This window comes from Arvicanthis niloticus, chromosome 1, assembly GCF_011762505.2.
Source record: "Arvicanthis niloticus isolate mArvNil1 chromosome 1, mArvNil1.pat.X, whole genome shotgun sequence".
Lineage (NCBI taxonomy): Eukaryota > Metazoa > Chordata > Mammalia > Rodentia > Muridae > Arvicanthis > Arvicanthis niloticus.
The window spans coordinates 106,956,060-106,972,703 of NC_047658.1; positions in this window are offsets into that span (position 1 = coordinate 106,956,060).

Below are 16,644 nucleotides of genomic sequence, written 5' to 3' on the forward strand. Positions count from 1 at the left end.
ACCACCTCCCTACTTACCCAACTTTATGTTCCCTCTTTCTTAAAGAAAAACAAACAAACCCACAAACACCTTGACAAACAATGGCTTGTAGTGGCTCATCATCAGGTAGGCAGAGGAACTGTGATCTTAATGGTGATGTGTCCTCTTGTCTACACATTTGCTAGTGTACCTTCCAATCTCTTGATGTGAACTTGCTTGTGTGGTCATTTCTTAGGTAGGCATGTTACCACAGGGAGGCATACCCCTCTGGCATCTGGGGACAGGGAAAACATGTTTTTAAGTACTTTGATCAAATTGCCAAGCCTGGCTACTGACAATAAACTGATCTAGGAAGGTCTCAGCTCTTCATCCAGATCTTCTGTGTGAGGCAGAGAAAGGCCCTTGATGTCCTTCCTTGGCAGCTATAGCCATTCAGACCTTGCTGGGAGGAGACTCCTTGTCCTCATATCTTGGATTGTTCGGATACCAGCTACAGGAAGCCCCACAGTATTGGTGCTCTCTGGGCTTTGGCACAGTGGGTAAGTGCTTGCTCTGGGTGCCAGATGACAGCTCTGATGTGGGGGGAGTATCTCAGGTTGCTTGAAGGCTCTGGCCTCAGAACAGTGTCACCCTGAGTTAGAATCCACAAGAAGCCTGAAGGCAGAGACAGGTACTCTGCCTGCTCTGGTATCGTCAGCCTGGGGAACTGTACTCCCAAGGAGATCTGGCATGGAACTGTCCTCTCTTGGGCTGTGGCCCCTGATGCTAACCTGTTGGAGCCTCCTTCTTGGTGAGTGTGTGCTGGCCTTGGGTGTCAGGGACACACAGGAATATGAAACATAGGTGACAAGCGTTCAGGAATGGCACAGGCTGGTGATGACTAAAGTGCATTTGTTTGAGTGTGCGTGTGTTTGTGTTCATTTCTTCACTTTTATTTAAGCAAAGTGACTGATGTTATTGCAGTGCAATGTTAATGGTACAGAAATTTGAGGAAAAAGAAGAATTTGGATGAATGGTAAAGATGAACTTTACAAAAATGGAAGACTCTCAATGAAAACCTCAAACATTTGCTCCCTGTGTTGTGTTCTTGCCCCTGAAGGTACATCTGCAGAGGATTCTGTGAGTCTCATTGGGAGTTTAAATTCCTGTAGTGGTAACTTGCATGTGCAGTATGGTGGACACCAAGGCCTGGTGTGTGGGGACCCAAGTTGGGGCCTGAAGGAAGCTTTAGTGATCTGCAGACAGCTCGGCTGTGGCCGTGCACAGTATACCTACCAGCATATTTTGAGACCCGAAGAGACAGAGGCCCCTAGGCTTTATGGTATCCAGTGCCATGGTGAGGAAGCCACAATTTGGGAATGCTCCCCAGGGTCCTGGGGACCCTCTGATGGCTGTGAATGCCAGTGTATAGTGTCAGTTTCTTGTTCAGGTGAGTCAGCTAAGGACTGGTAAGATCTTGGTCTCTAGGACCTCCTTCTGTGCTTTGGAACTAAAGGAATTGAGACAAGTGTCCAAGGGAGGAGGGCAGGTGTGGCCCGGTGTGAGTACCTCTCCCTACAGATTCTCGGGTGAGAGATTAGGTGAGAGCTTCCATTCTCTGTCCTGAGAGAGCTCAGCTCCCATCCTCTCTGGACCCTCTCTCAGCGTCTGTTTCTGAAGGCTACTGCTTTCCTAGCTCAGCTACAAAGCTCTATTTTTTTTTGTCTGTCTTGGAGCACTTCAGGGAGCACCTTAGGGCTTGTATATACCCTCTTGGTATTTGGGTTACAACTCTAACTAGGGAGAATTACCTAATGCTTGAGACAGGTGTCCTGACCAGGCTCCTTTGGCACCCACTCTATCTACTGTGTGTACTCATATCATGACACTAATCCCAGGAGGATGATAGTGTCACCTCTGTCATGCCAGGGAACAGCAAAGGGTGGTGCCAGCACCAGGAGTTCTTTGTATGCTACTTCAAGATGAGGATGTTAGTCTGTATATCTTGGTCACTTTACCATGTGAACAGGCTTCCAGGACCATTTTTTCCCTTTTGTTCTACTAGAGGGTATCGTACTAGAAGCCAGGCTGGGCAGCGGTGGCAGTCTCTGTACTGGGACTCCAGAGGTGCTGAGTAAAAACGTCCTGCTCCAGAAGTGAGTTGATGAAGGAGGAAGCCAATGTCCTGTGCAGGCAGTTGGAGTGTGGCACTGCTCTGTAGTGGTCCAGAGCTTACCATGGAGTAGACACTGGGAATCAGGAAAAGAAATTTGTGGCATGCCGGGGAGTGGAGTCTGACATTTTTCATTGCAAGTTCAATACAAATTTCCTAGAGCAGTGTGACCGTCCAGCTTACACCCAGGTTGTATGCACATGTAGGAACATCATTTGCTGATAACTGTTTATATCCAGGTGTTGGATGTCTGTATATAAAGAATGGACTCACCATCTACCCCTCAGGAAGAGTCAATGGAATCCTGTCCTGTTCATCATGGATGACATTAGTCCACGTTATCACTGAGAAGTGGTTCCAGGAGGCCTGGGGTTACCCCAGTGGGCATTTATCTAGCTTGGTCTTCTGCATTCATGGTTCCTGTCCGGTCTGTGACTTGAGTAAAGGGAATTGAGAACAGTATCTATTATTCTCTGTATATGGGGAACAAGAGTCCTCATAACCCCAGAAACCAAGTGCAGAGGCGTGTTTATGCTCAGAATATGTGTGGAGTCAAAGGCTCAAGGGCAGACATGCAGGAAATCAGGTTCTTTGATCTGTAGACCCTTGCACTTGCCCTGTGATCCCTTATGTCAGGGCTAATGAGAGTGGTCCTGTATCTGTCCACACCATTCCTTTTAGGGTAGATGACGACAGTCATCAGGTCATATCATCCAGAGACTGCCATGACCTTAGTTGCTTCAGTCCAGCATTTGTCCAAGGACACATGGAGGTCTGGTTGGTGGGTTGTGAGCATCCCTGTGAGAGTTCCCTGGAGGCTCAGTGAGGACCGACCTGGGGCACCATCTGCAGGCTGACTTGGACTTGCTCGCAGCTCACATGGTTTTCCAGGCGCTGGTATGGTGTGGCTGTATCCATATCTGGGAATTTCCAGTTTGGCTTGGCTCTGTAGAAGATGGCTTTCCACTGTGTAGACAATGAATCACCAATGTCTGTGGGGACAGCTACATGGGTGACACACAAGGCCTGTGTTCTCTCTCTCATTTTCCTCTCTAGTCTCTTATGTATTTTTCACCTCAGTCTTTTGGATAAGTGTCTGTTCAGCTCTGGCATCAACTTGAGAGACAGGCTGCCTGTCATTTGGGATATCAGTTGTTTTGCATACTCTGCATGCTCATCTTTTGTTTTCACATGCCTCACAGCCCCATCTTGACCCTTATTATTTCCATCTGTAAAATGACAGCTTCAACTTCCTTGATTAGGTGTTTGCTATCTGTTTACTTCCTTGTGCTTTGGTGTCACATCTAAAGCTTGACTTTGAAAGTCCAAAGTCCTGCAGCATCACCTCCTGCTTTTGGTCATTCAGCACAGTGTTCAGGGATATGGTGGGTGTTGAGTTAACTTTTGTTCCTGGTGTCTAGAGGACCAGTTCTACACATTCCATGTTCATACTCAGTTTCTCCAGAACCTAACTCAGGACATTGGGCTTTCTGAACAAATGGCCATGGGCCACTTTCAGAAACTTGATGACTGTGTGTGAGACGATTTTTGCACTTCGGTTTTGGTCCACAGATCTCTGTGTCTACCCTCAATATGTATTACACTGCTTAGTTTCCTGTAGCTTTGTGGTAAGGTTGGAAATAAAGGAGGATATGTCTAGCTGTTCATATGGCTTACGTTTCTGGGAATCCTTCATAATCACACGAATACTAGGATTAACTTTATAAATGTCCGAAGTGATGCTTGGATCTTTCATTGGTTTAAAATGGTGTATGTATGTGTTATGAATTATTAATGTAGGTGCACATGGGCCACAGCATGTGTGGAAAAGTCAGAGCACATCTTTTCAGTAGTGGGGTTTCCCCCTCTACTTTGTTTTGAGGCAGTGGCCCTCTTGTAGTGACTGCACTTCTGATGTGTGCTCCATGCTGGTTCCTATAGACGTATCTGCACATCCATGTCCATTGCTGCTCTGTTCACAATAGCCAGAAAGTAGAACCTGTCTAGAGGTCCTTCCGTGGATGAATGGATAATTGAAAATGTAGTTCATATACACAATGAGGCATTATCCAGTTGCAAAGAAAAATGAAATTTAGAGGCAAATGGATGGAGCTAGAAGCAGTCATTCTTAAAGATCAAAGACAACAAGCAGCACATGGTCTCTCTCATGTATAGATACTAGTTTTGAGTCTTTGACATGTTTAAATTGGAATACTCACAGAAAACAGAACACTAGTAAGGGGCCAAAGAGTGAGGCTTCTAATAAAAAGATAGAATGCAGATGATAATCATGGGAAAGGGGAATAATAGAACAGGAAGTGATTGGGAGGACGTGGTAGAATATATATGTATATGCATATGTATATGTGTGTGTGGTTATGTATCATATCTACATATATTATATATACACATCTGTATATATGACTATACATGTATATATAATAAGATATATATCTTTTCTTATATAAAGATATATATCTTTTTTATATATAACCCCATATATATATGGGGTTAACCATATATATAACCATATATATATATAAAACCATATATATATAAAAAACCATATATATATAAAAAACCATATATATATATAAACCATATATATATATGGTTATAATGGAGTTACCCTACTACAGGAGGATAATGCCTCATCCAGACATCATTTTCTAGCAAAGAAAAAGCCTTGCCCCAGATATAGGATATCCTCTTTCTAGTTATTGATTCCTGGGGTCCCATAGGCCCATCCAAACACTATAGTCTATTGCTATTGCTCTTGGTTACCCTACAGAACTTGAGGATAAGACACTGTTTCTGAAGGCACCACGTACAGGTCATTGAAAAGTCAGTCTGGTATCAACCAGGAAGCTTCATTTTTTTCTAGCTAGCTTTCACAGACCTTAAGTGTTTTGTAACTTTTAACAATGCCACTTTCCCTGCAGTGATCACAGAGCACAGTACTTATTCTCTCTTTATTATTATTATGTTTTTCGTCTAACAGTGGATATGGCTTATTCTTTCTTTTCTAGATCCTTGAGTCTTATGCTTAGGTTGTTTGGGATTTTTTGCTGTAAGGCTTCCTTGTTAGATTGTTTCATGGTATCTACTGGTGTTGGTATTTTCTTTTGTGTTTAAGAAGTTATTTATTTTACCTTATGTGCACAAGTGTTTTGCCTGTTATGAGTGTATATGTATTATATGCATGCCTGATGTCCATGAGTTCAGAAAGGGGGCGCTGAGTCCCCTGGAGCAGATGTGTGTGAACCACCATGTGGGTGCTGGGAACATAACCTGTGTTCTCTGCAAGAGCAACAAGTGATCTTTATTGATAACTTTTTTTTTCTCAACCCAGTACTTACTTCTTATTTGTTTCTGTTTTGAAGAGGGATTAAAACCCAGGGCATTAAGCTGAAAACATACCCTAACCCTGAGCCACATCCCAGCCCACCACAGGCTGCCTGTAAAGTGTCTCCTGTAGTTTTAGTATTTGTACAGTGTGCTATGTTGTTGATTCCTACTTTTATTCCACGAAGTCCACTGAAGAGATTGGTAAGAATTTTCACCGTTAGGATTTGTGGTCTCAACCCTGGTGGTCTTTCCTGTTGTCTACCCTGGACTACATCCTGTGTATGACAAGAAGAAATGTTTTGTGAAGCTGTTGAATAAATTTGTCTGTAAATGCACAACAGTACCATTGATCTATCTTTTACATTTATCTAAAGGCTTCCTATGATATCTGAATCATCTGTTTCTTATAAAAGTAGAATGCTGACATTCACATTACAATTATATTGAATTCAATTTCTGCCTTTAGATTTTGTAGTGGCCCCCTTTTAGAGTCAGGTCATCTTGTATTGGGTGTGCACACATTTGCAATGGTTAGAACTTATTGTTGGGCTTTTTTCATAATTTTTGTTTCATTTTTTATGCTTTTAGTCTAATGCCTACTTTATCCAGTATAAATTCAGTGATGACTGCACACCTTTGTTAAGTTTCTTTAAAATAGTTTCCTGAATTCTTTGTCAGGGAGTTTACAGGTTTCCTCACATTAGGGTAGATGTGTTTCCTTGGTGATGTCATGTTAGTTAGCCTTTTGTGACCTCATGATGATATTTCTGCATCTGATGGGTTATTCATCTCTACCCTTTTTATTGGGTGTTTTCACAGTAATCAAGATGTTGTCCTTGTTAGCATTCTGTCTAAACTCCACCCCAACAGTTACCTGGCAACAACCAGGTAGGCCTGTCCCACTATAAAAGGGGATGCTTGACCCCTCCTCTCTCTCTTGCTCTTGCTTTCTTGATCTCTTGATCCCTCTGTCCCCTTGCTCCTTCCCCGTTCCCTTCCCCCTCTCCACATGCTCATGGTCAGCCTCTACTTCTCTTCTTCTTCTTCTTCTTCTTCTTCTTCTTCTTCTTCTTCTTCTTCTTCTTCTTCTTCTTCTTCTTCTTCTTCTCTCTCTCTCTCTCTCTCTCTCTCTCTCTCTCTCTCTCTCTCTCTCTCTCTCCCTCTCTCTCTCTCTGCCTCTACTACCCTCTTAACTCCCCTCCCCATGCCCTGAATAAACTCTATTCTATACTATACTGGTGTGTGGCTGGTCCCTCAGGAGGAAGAGATGCCTTGACATGGGCCCGCTGAGACACCCTTCCCTCATACCTCGCCGCACACACCTCCACAGAACATACTCTCTTTCTTTTTTAATAAACACATCAATCCTGGCAGAGTTTTCTATTTTTGTTGGTTAAGGTGTACTGGCTACAGGTGAGTACTTTAAACTCAGGGCATGTCTATGGGTATAAAATGTCAGTGTTTGGGAGTTATAGTCACTGTGTGACTCCCTCAGGCAGGTTTGGATGCACCTCTGGATGTGGTGCATCTGCCTGAGGCTATTCAATCTTCAGACTTTCTGAAGCTCTTTGAGGACATGGACATTTCTACGAGGTAGCTGGTTGTGGCATAACACATCCAGTCGTGGATGGAGATTACTGTCAATGTCTGATGGTTCAGGTTTTAGGCTTCACTGATTGATTGTTTCTAAATGGGCACCTGTTAGATTCTGAGGACTGCACCTGCTCATTACTGCAGTCTTAGTGTGACGTGCCCCCATACGCTCATGTGTTTGAATACTTAGTACTCAACTAGCAACACCGCTATAGATTATTTAGAATATGGAGCCTGACTGGATAAGATGGATTACAAGGGGAAGGTGGATCATGAGGTTTTAGAGCCCAGACTCACATCCTCTTTTCTCTGCTTCCTTCTACTTTAGGATGCAATGAGATCTCCTGTCTCACATTCCTGCTGCCTTCCTTCCCCTCTATGGGAGACTGTATCTCCTTGAACTTATACCCAAATACATCATTTCTCCCTTTATCATCCTTAGAGACTTGCTCACAGCGAGAAGGGAAACGATGAATAGTCACACAGTGCCTAACCAGTGCCCCAGTGTTGAAGGTTGGGTGGGTGTACACAAATGCTTGCTTCTCAGGCACCGTGAAAGAAGATTCTGAAAACAGGTCCTCAACTGCTTCTTATCACATGCTTCCTTCCCAGGAACCTGTGGGAAGTCTGTTGTGTCTCAGGGTGTCACAGGTGTCCCGTGGTTTGCTCCTTTCTCTCTCTCCCTTGATTTAGTCTTTTGGGCGGGGCTTCTTAAGCTGAATTTCCTGGCTGGGCTCTAGATTTATTTAATTTTGTAAAGCAAAGTTTTTTTTTTTTTTCCCAAGGGACAGCATCTGCTTTATTGCATATAAACAACGACATATATAGTGGAAGCATATCAACTGTGATTGGTTAGCACACTACCTCAGATTGGATATTGAACATTTATACCACTATGGTCTCTACATGGAGACATGGAGACATGGAGACATGGAGAGTGGTGATTCGCCCACAGGCAAGCCACTGGTTTTTCATGCTACTTCAGAATTCTGTGTTCTGACATCTTGAGCATAGTGTGCCATGCATCTGATCTAGAAGCACAGTGTGCCAAGTAGGCTGGCTTCCGGGTCATACCTGCATTTTTCTCCTACAAGTTGTAATCTTTCATTGCCTTTGCTCCTATTCCTGCATTCAGGTTCCTGCCCCGGTTTTCCTTAGTAATGAGCTTATAAAATGTAAGGTGAAGTAAATCCTTGCCTTCTCTAGTTAGTTTTGGTCATGGTGTTTTATCACAGTAATAGAAACTTAATAATGATACTTTTCTACATACTTGATATATAATAATTCACTTACAACACCACAAATTTCATAAAATAGATAATATTTCTATTAGAACAATTAATAGAATTTATAACAATTTACATTTTGAAAATTCATAGTATAACAATGTAATACTATACAAAGAAGTTAAATGATATTTCAATGTCACATAACTAGTAATGGATCAAACCAAGTTCCAGATCCCAACAGGATGGTATGCAAGATGCAAATTCACTTTCATTATATCTAAGAGATTAGTATTATAGGCAAGAAAATCATAGAAAATGATATGTGCTTTTTAATGGTATTATAACATACCCAAGATGCTTTGGAAACTCTTTTGAGAAATTATCATTAGAACCACTGGTTTGTAGGCACATCTTTTTTTTTTCTTTTTTTTTTCTTTTTTTAATTAGATATTTTATTTACACTTCAGATGGCATCCCCTTTCCCCATTCCCCCCCGCACCCCCCTTAGGAAACCCCTATCCCATGCCCCCTTTTCCTTTTTGCATTTATACACTTTTTAAAAATAATGTTAATCATAGGCTTTATAAGTTTGGAATTGTTCAATCAGAGGTGTAACCCACTGACCAACCTAGATATAACATCTATCTTTGACTGGTGGAGATACTTGAACCTCTGCCTCCCTGTCTCCCCCCTCTTTCTCTCTTTCTTCACCTAGCTTCTCCTCTCTTCTTCTCCTCTTCTTACTCCTTTTCTTCCTCTCAGTACTCCTCCTACCTTAGCTCCTCCTACACATCACCCTTCCTGTTAAAATGAAACTTTTCTCTCAAAATACAATTAGAACATAATTATGCCAATTTGTACCAGTGAGGTACAGGATAGTTCTAATACCCAGTCCATCCTTTTGTTGACTAACCAGCTCCTCTGTCATCTATTCTAACTAAAACATGTAGTTCTGAACCTGGCTTTAGGATGAATGTAAGCTGACGACCATCCACTCAAGTCTTTTCTCTTAAGGTCAATAGCTATATGTTTTCAACCCCATCAGAAATCCAGAATGACTGAGTTAACTATAATTGTGGGAAGCACAAATCATAGTTTCTAAGACTTAGCCAATTTATAGAGACCTCTGAACACCTGGACACTCGCTCTACTTCAAAACGTTGGAGCATCTGTTCTTCTGCCTTCTGGCCCAGGATCATCTGACAGACCTTAGTGCTGCAGAAGTATTAAGGGCTGATTACTCTGTCTAGGCAGATATAATCAGTCGACTATTCTGCAAGTGTGTCCTTTTCTGGACAGTAATTTGTCTGTAGAAGGAAACTGGCAATTCTTGCCTAGTGGCTGTCTCACCACAACTGGAGTAACTCCAAGGATGCTCAATTTCTTCTTAGAATTCAATATAGGAAGCTGTCCGGAGCAGACAGGTCTCTAATGAAAATGAACATCAATACTGAAATGTTTGTCATGTCAATTCTAAGGATTTCTGATGTTTTGAAAACCAGCTATCCATGTAAGATAATCTGGACTGTTGCCTGTTAACTCCACTCAGCTATTTCTAAATAAAACATAGAGAACACCCTTATAATAAACTCCAAGCCATGAATTTACTATAGTCCCTTAACTCACAGGCTGATCATCTCAAATCAGTTAAAAAAGTTAAAGAAGGACTGGGTCTAAGCTTTGTATTCCTAAGTGTGTTATACTGGTACAATGCCTATGAGAGTAACAATATTCATCTCACTCTTATATCACTAAGAAGCTCATGCCAATGAAAATCTTAAAATTTGTAAACAAAATAAATTGGTGCCATTTAAGAATTTATATCTTCATCTTGATATTAATTATACAGATTTCTACTAATAGGTTATGGCTATGCAATAAACCCTAGCTAATCCTCTCTATTCTGACAAAACCACTACTTTTCCCTAGAGAGACAGCCCAACATTTACCACCTTAGTCCCCAAGCCCAGGGAATAGGGGCGCTGACTCATCATTAGCTTCTTCAAGCTGATTATGGGCGTTGAGATATTAGAAGAGGAGTGGGGGGGGGGGCGGAGAGCAAGTTGACAATCCTCTGATGCTGTGTCTTCGCTGCCTCCAGATGGAATTCCCGGACCTCAGAGGTTTGAGCAGGTCTGCCGAGCTTGCTTGTTGAGTAGATACACCAAGGCTGATCATTCTGCAATATACAATTCTCAAAACAACTTTTAGTATCAAGATAGTTTTTTTTTTTAAAGAGGGCTGACATTTTATTAAGAATGTTGGTTCTAACCGCTTTTCTATTTTTTCCCCTCTTTTATTGGATATAATATTTACATTTCAAATTTTATCCCCTTACCATATTTCCCCCACCACCCAGGAACCCCGTATCCCATCCCCCCTCCTCCTGCCTCTATGAAGGTGTTTACCCACGTACTCCCAGCCCCCCTCCCCACCCTCAGATTCCCCCCCCCCAGTGCTCAGCCTTCAGGGTACCAATGATCTTGTCTCCCACCTACGCCCTACAAGGCCATCCTCCCCTACATATACAGCTGGAGTCATATTTCTCCATATTTGGGTGGAATGTATTGCTAGATTTTAAATATGTAATGGAGTTTTTAATCTCATTTTTGACTGTTCAGTGCTAGTATACGAGATAATTGTTATCTAAATAATTTACATGTCTGTGTTTATACGTATCCCAAAACTTTGTAAGGTAGTGTGTTACCTCTGTTACTCTTTGTGAAGGCCTCTGGATTTTCTACATTTGCGTTCTGCTCATCTCCGAATAGATTTTTGCTCTGTCTAGCCTGGGCAACCATCTTCTTTTGGTTTCTTTTGAATTGCTCCCAGTGTTCAGTGGGTACTGTGAACACAGGCAAGCTTCTCATGTCCCTGATCTTAAGACCAAGGCTTCCAGTCTTAGTCTTGGATGCTTGAGCACAGGCTAGCTGCAGTGCTTTCTAAACACACTTTAGTGACACATTCTGTTTTGTTCCATGTTTTTGAATAATTTAAGGATATCAACTATGTTAAGTACACAACTTGAGATAATCATTGCCTTTCCCTTTGATGTATTAATGCTTTGTATTATGGTGGTTGTTTTTATGTATTGAATCCTTTGCCCTTCTGAGATAAATCTTTATTATTAGTTAATTAATTAACTTTTAAAAAAGGATTTTATTTATTTTACATATATGAGTACACTGTAGTTGTCTTCAGGCAAGCCAGAAGAGGGCATCAGATCTAATTGCAGATGGTTGTGAGCTACCATGTGGTTGCTGGGAATTGAACTCAGGACCTCTGGAACAGCAGTCAGTGCTCTTAACCACTGAGCCATCTCTCCAGCCCCAATTAATTAACTTTACATCCCACTTATTGCCCCCTCCTGGTCATCCCCTCACACAATCCTTCCCCCTCCCCATTCCATTTTCCTCTGAGAGGATGGGGCCCCCTGGGAATCCTCCACTCTGGTACTCTGTGGGGTTAGGTGCATCCTCTCCCACTAAGATCAGACAAGGCTGTCCAGCTAAAAGAACATATCCCATGGACAGGTAATAGCTTTTGGGATAACCTCCATTTATTTGGGACCAACATGAAGATCAGGCTATACATCTGCTACACATGTGCAGGAGGCCTAGGTTCAACCTGTGCATGCTCTTTAGTTGGTGGTTTGGACTCTAAGAGGCCCAAGGCTCCAGGCGAGTTGACTCTGTTGGCCATCCTGTGAAGTTTCTATTCTGTTCAGGACCTGCAATCTTTCCCCCTACTTTTCCATAAGAATCTCCAAGCTCCGTTCACTGGCTGTGGATATCTGTATCTGTCTGAGCCAGCTGCTGTGTGGAGCCTCTCAGAGGACAGCCATGCTAGACTTCTGTCTTTAAGCATAACAAAGTATCATTAGTAGTGTCAGGGATTGGTGCTTGCTGATGGGAGGGGTCTCAAGTTGGTCTGGTTATTGGCTGGTCATTTCCTCAGTTTCTGCTCCATCCACCATCTCTACATTTCTGGTAGACAGGATAAATTTTAGGTTAGAAGCTTTGTGGGTGAATTGGTGTCCCTATTGCTCCACGGGGGTTCCTGCCTGGCTACAGGAGGTAGCCTCTTCAGGTTCCATATCCCCAATGCTGTGACTCAGGGCTAAGGTCATCCCCATTGATTCTCGGTGCCTTCCTTATCACAGGCCTCTGTCTCATGTCCCCACCTCTCTACCCCTGTCAGCTGCAGACTTCCATTCATCTGAGATAAATTGTAATTGGTCCTGGTACGCCATCTTCTTTGCAGTTGATTTCTGTTTTCTTCAATGTCATTGGGATTTTTGCATCAGGATCTTTAGGATGCTAGTCTGTAATTTCTTATTAATTTAGGATCTGTAATTTCTTATTATTGTGATGTCTTTGCCTGACTTTTCTAGCAGGATAATGCTGATGCATATACAGAGTCCGAGAGCCATTTCTTATACATATGTTTAAAGTTTGAAAACTGTTGATATTAATTTTCCTTTAAGAACACAGTAGAATTCATCCACGAAATCGTCCTGCTCTTGCTTGTCTTTGTGGGGAGAGTTTAGTATCAATTTTCCTACCAATGACAAATCTTTTCACACTTTGATTTCCTATTGGGTCAGTTTTCATTTGTGGGTGTTTTTTTTTTTTTTTTTTTAAATTTGGAATTATGGTTTTTGTTTACATAATCTCTCTTCTTAGTGAAATGCTCTTCAAAATAGCTTCACACTATTATCATGATTTTTTTTTAACAATACCAGCTATAAATCACTTGCTGTTTAGTGGGCTTAAAGTTCAGTTAGACATCTGTTGGTTACCCTCAAGATGAGTGTGTCGGTTTCACCTTTTGGCTGACTTGCAGGGCTGTTCATTTTGTAATTCACAGGCTTTGCTGCTTACAATCAGGACTATTGATTGCTTTTGTCTCTTGACAGCTTGAAAAGCACCTTCTGATAGTATGAGAGCCAATTCTCAAGGAAGGGGATTCTGGGTCAGATCCAGCTCAGTTCCTCTAGGTTCTACGTCTGAAGTGTGTAATGCTTTTAGCAATAAAGGTCTTATTTTCAATTTCTGGGAGGCAACCAAGGCCAACAGCAAATATTGTTTGGGGGAGTAGCTTGGACTTTCCTGACCAGATTTCCCATGAGTGCAACTGGGGGTTTTGTTAGATATTCTATGGCTCTCAAGGGCGGAATTTTGTATTTATTTTGTATGTATTTTGCCCACTTTTGATTTTGATAATGTGGGTTTTTAAATCTCTATTTTTTATTAGTCTAACTAAAGTATCATGTAAATGCTTTTGATGTTAAAAACTTTGTTGGTTTCACTAGTTCTGTGATTGTTTTGGTCTCCATATTACTTGTTTCATCCATAATTCTTATAGTTTCTTGTTTCTAGTAGCTTTGGGTTTAGTTGGTTTTTCTTTATTCTAGTTTTTTGCATTTGTTAATGGTGTTTATTTATTTTTTATTATTTATTAAATGATTTTATTTATATTCCAAATGTTGTCCCCTTCCTGGTTCCCTCTCCCAGAGTTCTTCATCCCAACCCACCTCCCCTGTTTCTGAAAGGGTGCTTCCTTAACCTCTCAACTCCCCCTCACACCCCCAGCATTCCCCTTTCCTAAGGTATTAAGTCTCTATAGGACTAGGTGCATCCTCTCCCACTGAGGGCAGATAATGCAGTTCTTTGCTACATATGTGCTCAGATCTTCTGGATGTGGAGTTGCAGGTGGTTATGAGCTGTCTGATGTGGGTGCTGGGAACTTAAGTCAAGTCTCCGTAAGAACAGTTAAGTGCTTTTAGCCACAGTTATCTTTCCAGTCCCATGATTTGATTTTTTTGTCTCATTAATTGTCTGAATTATTTTAAAATGTATATATTTTGTCTCATGTATCTCTCTGCTATCAATTCCTTTTTTTCATTATGTTTAACATAGGTAGTTTTCATTTAAACCATATTTTAATTTTATTCATGTGTCATGTGGTCTAGCATGTGATGCATGCTGGGAAGTCTTCTGTGTGCCAATCAGCCTCAGATGCTTGTGAGGGTTGCTGCTGTTCTTTACCTCCTGACCAAGTTGCCTGTGGTTGTTCTGTCTACTGAGCTAGCAGCTCTCTATGTCTGCAGTTGTTATTGCAGAACTGTATGCACCTCTTACTTTCCCCAACAAATCCTGTCTCTATTTCCCAAAGTTCTGTGGTTTATGTGCTGAACGTTGTTATTTATCATTGGTGAACTGACACATTGATCAGTTCATAATGGTACTTTTAGTCTCATACCACAGTGTTTTCCTTACAGTCTTTCTGGTCTGGTGTCACTCAGTACTCTGTCCTTTCACTATCAACTTATTTGTGTGTGAATATAACATGAATCTGTTGTAGATAATATATAATATTTTTGTAACATCCTGGGATTCTTTTCCTTTGATAATTGATTTAATTAATTTTCATCCAAAGAATTGCTCCCTAGACATTGATATGTCTAGTGCCATTTTGTTGTCTGTTCCTGCATATCTTACAAGTTTTAAACCCTTTTTATTTCTTCTATGATTGCATTTTGTGTTTATTGAGTTTTTTGAATGCTAGATAGTTTCAGAAATTTACCTTTCATCATATTCCATTTTATTTTTTTATTATTTAAAAGTTATTTCATTGGCAATCAACATTATATGTATTTTTGGTATACTATGTAGTTTTAAAATACATATGTGATGTTCTGTTCAAATTTGGTAATCATATGTATCTAATCAGAAATATACCATTTTCTTTTGGTGAATGCATTCAAAATTGTCCCTATGGCTTCTTTGGAAATGTATGACACATTATATATGGTATCCTTATTGTTCAGTAGAATAGCAGAACTTCTTTTTCTTCATTAAATTCAACTTAGTGCCCATTGATCAACTTTTCTACGTCTATTCTTTCCTGACTTTTCCAGCCTTTGGCACATACAATGCTAACATAAAGTTCTATGAGATAATTTCTCATACTCTATGTGTGAATTATACCAGCAGTGTTTGCCTTTCTCTGCACGTTTTTTTTTTTTTTTTCACTTAACATAATGATCACCAGTTCCTGACATTCTGGAAATGACATGATTTCATGATCTCATGGCAGAATAGTGTTTGTATGCATTTATCTATTTATCAGATGATAGATGGTTAGGTTGGTTAACTAGCTTGGATCTTACTGATAACATTGTAATAAACAATCGAGAGTAGATTCAATATATTTGAAAATTGTTTTCCTAGAGTTATTTTACTACTACAGTTTATGCTTTTAATTTATATGATACACTCGGAGTTAACATCAACTTGACTTCCATAATTTTACAATATATGTTTTATTTATATATATCATATATATTCTGTTCCTGTATTATTTATTTTCCCATTATTTGTTTAAGTCATTTTCATAAATTATAAGTTCATATTTTACATCTTTAAATTAGGGTTTATGCATTAATCTTTTATATCATATAGGAGAAAAAAAAGTTGCATTCTAAAATCACAGAAATAATAGCACCTGTGCTTTCTTATGCACATATATGCCAGTGTTCTCTTTTTTTTTTTTTCACGTAACTTCAGGATGTTCCCCAGGACCCTTTACTTGGAGGAGGAGTATTGCTAGTGATAAAAGAAGAAAATAGTTGTTTGACTTTTCCAGTTCTTTGGATTTCTTTCCCTACCTCTGTTTTTTGCCTTCTTGATTTTGATGATACATTGGCTGTTAGTCTTTCTGTGAATCTGGAATACATGAACAGCAACTTCTCTGTTGCTGCATCAGGACTTTCTGTTTTTCAATAGTTTAAAATATAACATCTGTAACATCTGTAGCAGTATCCAATTAAGTACTCAAATTGACCCTGGCAGCTACAGCAGTGCATTCCTTGATACCCACCCAGATGTTCTGAGTTCCTGAACAGAACACACACACACACACACACACACACACACACACACACACACACACACACCCTTTATATTTTGATATGTCTAAAACAGCTCAGTGGTTGGGCTGCTCCATAATCTACATGTGACTAATCCATTTCCCTCTGATATTCCCGAGTTATTACTCACTAAATCCTATATTCCATCTTTGTTGCCTTGGACCCAGACATGCAGCCCTCTTGGGTGGTGATCCCTGGCTCCTGCACAGTGGCTATGCTCTCTGTCCCACACCTTCTTAGGTATGGCATCTTTCCTCTTCTACTCCTGGCATGGCGGATCTCCTTCTCCTCCTTTCTTGGTTCCTTGCCCAGGAATCCTTAAAATCCTGCCTCTGTGAGCCCTGCCCAGCCATTGGCTGCTGGCAACTTTAATTATCAATCAGAACTAACTGGGGACAGGTCCCCCAGTG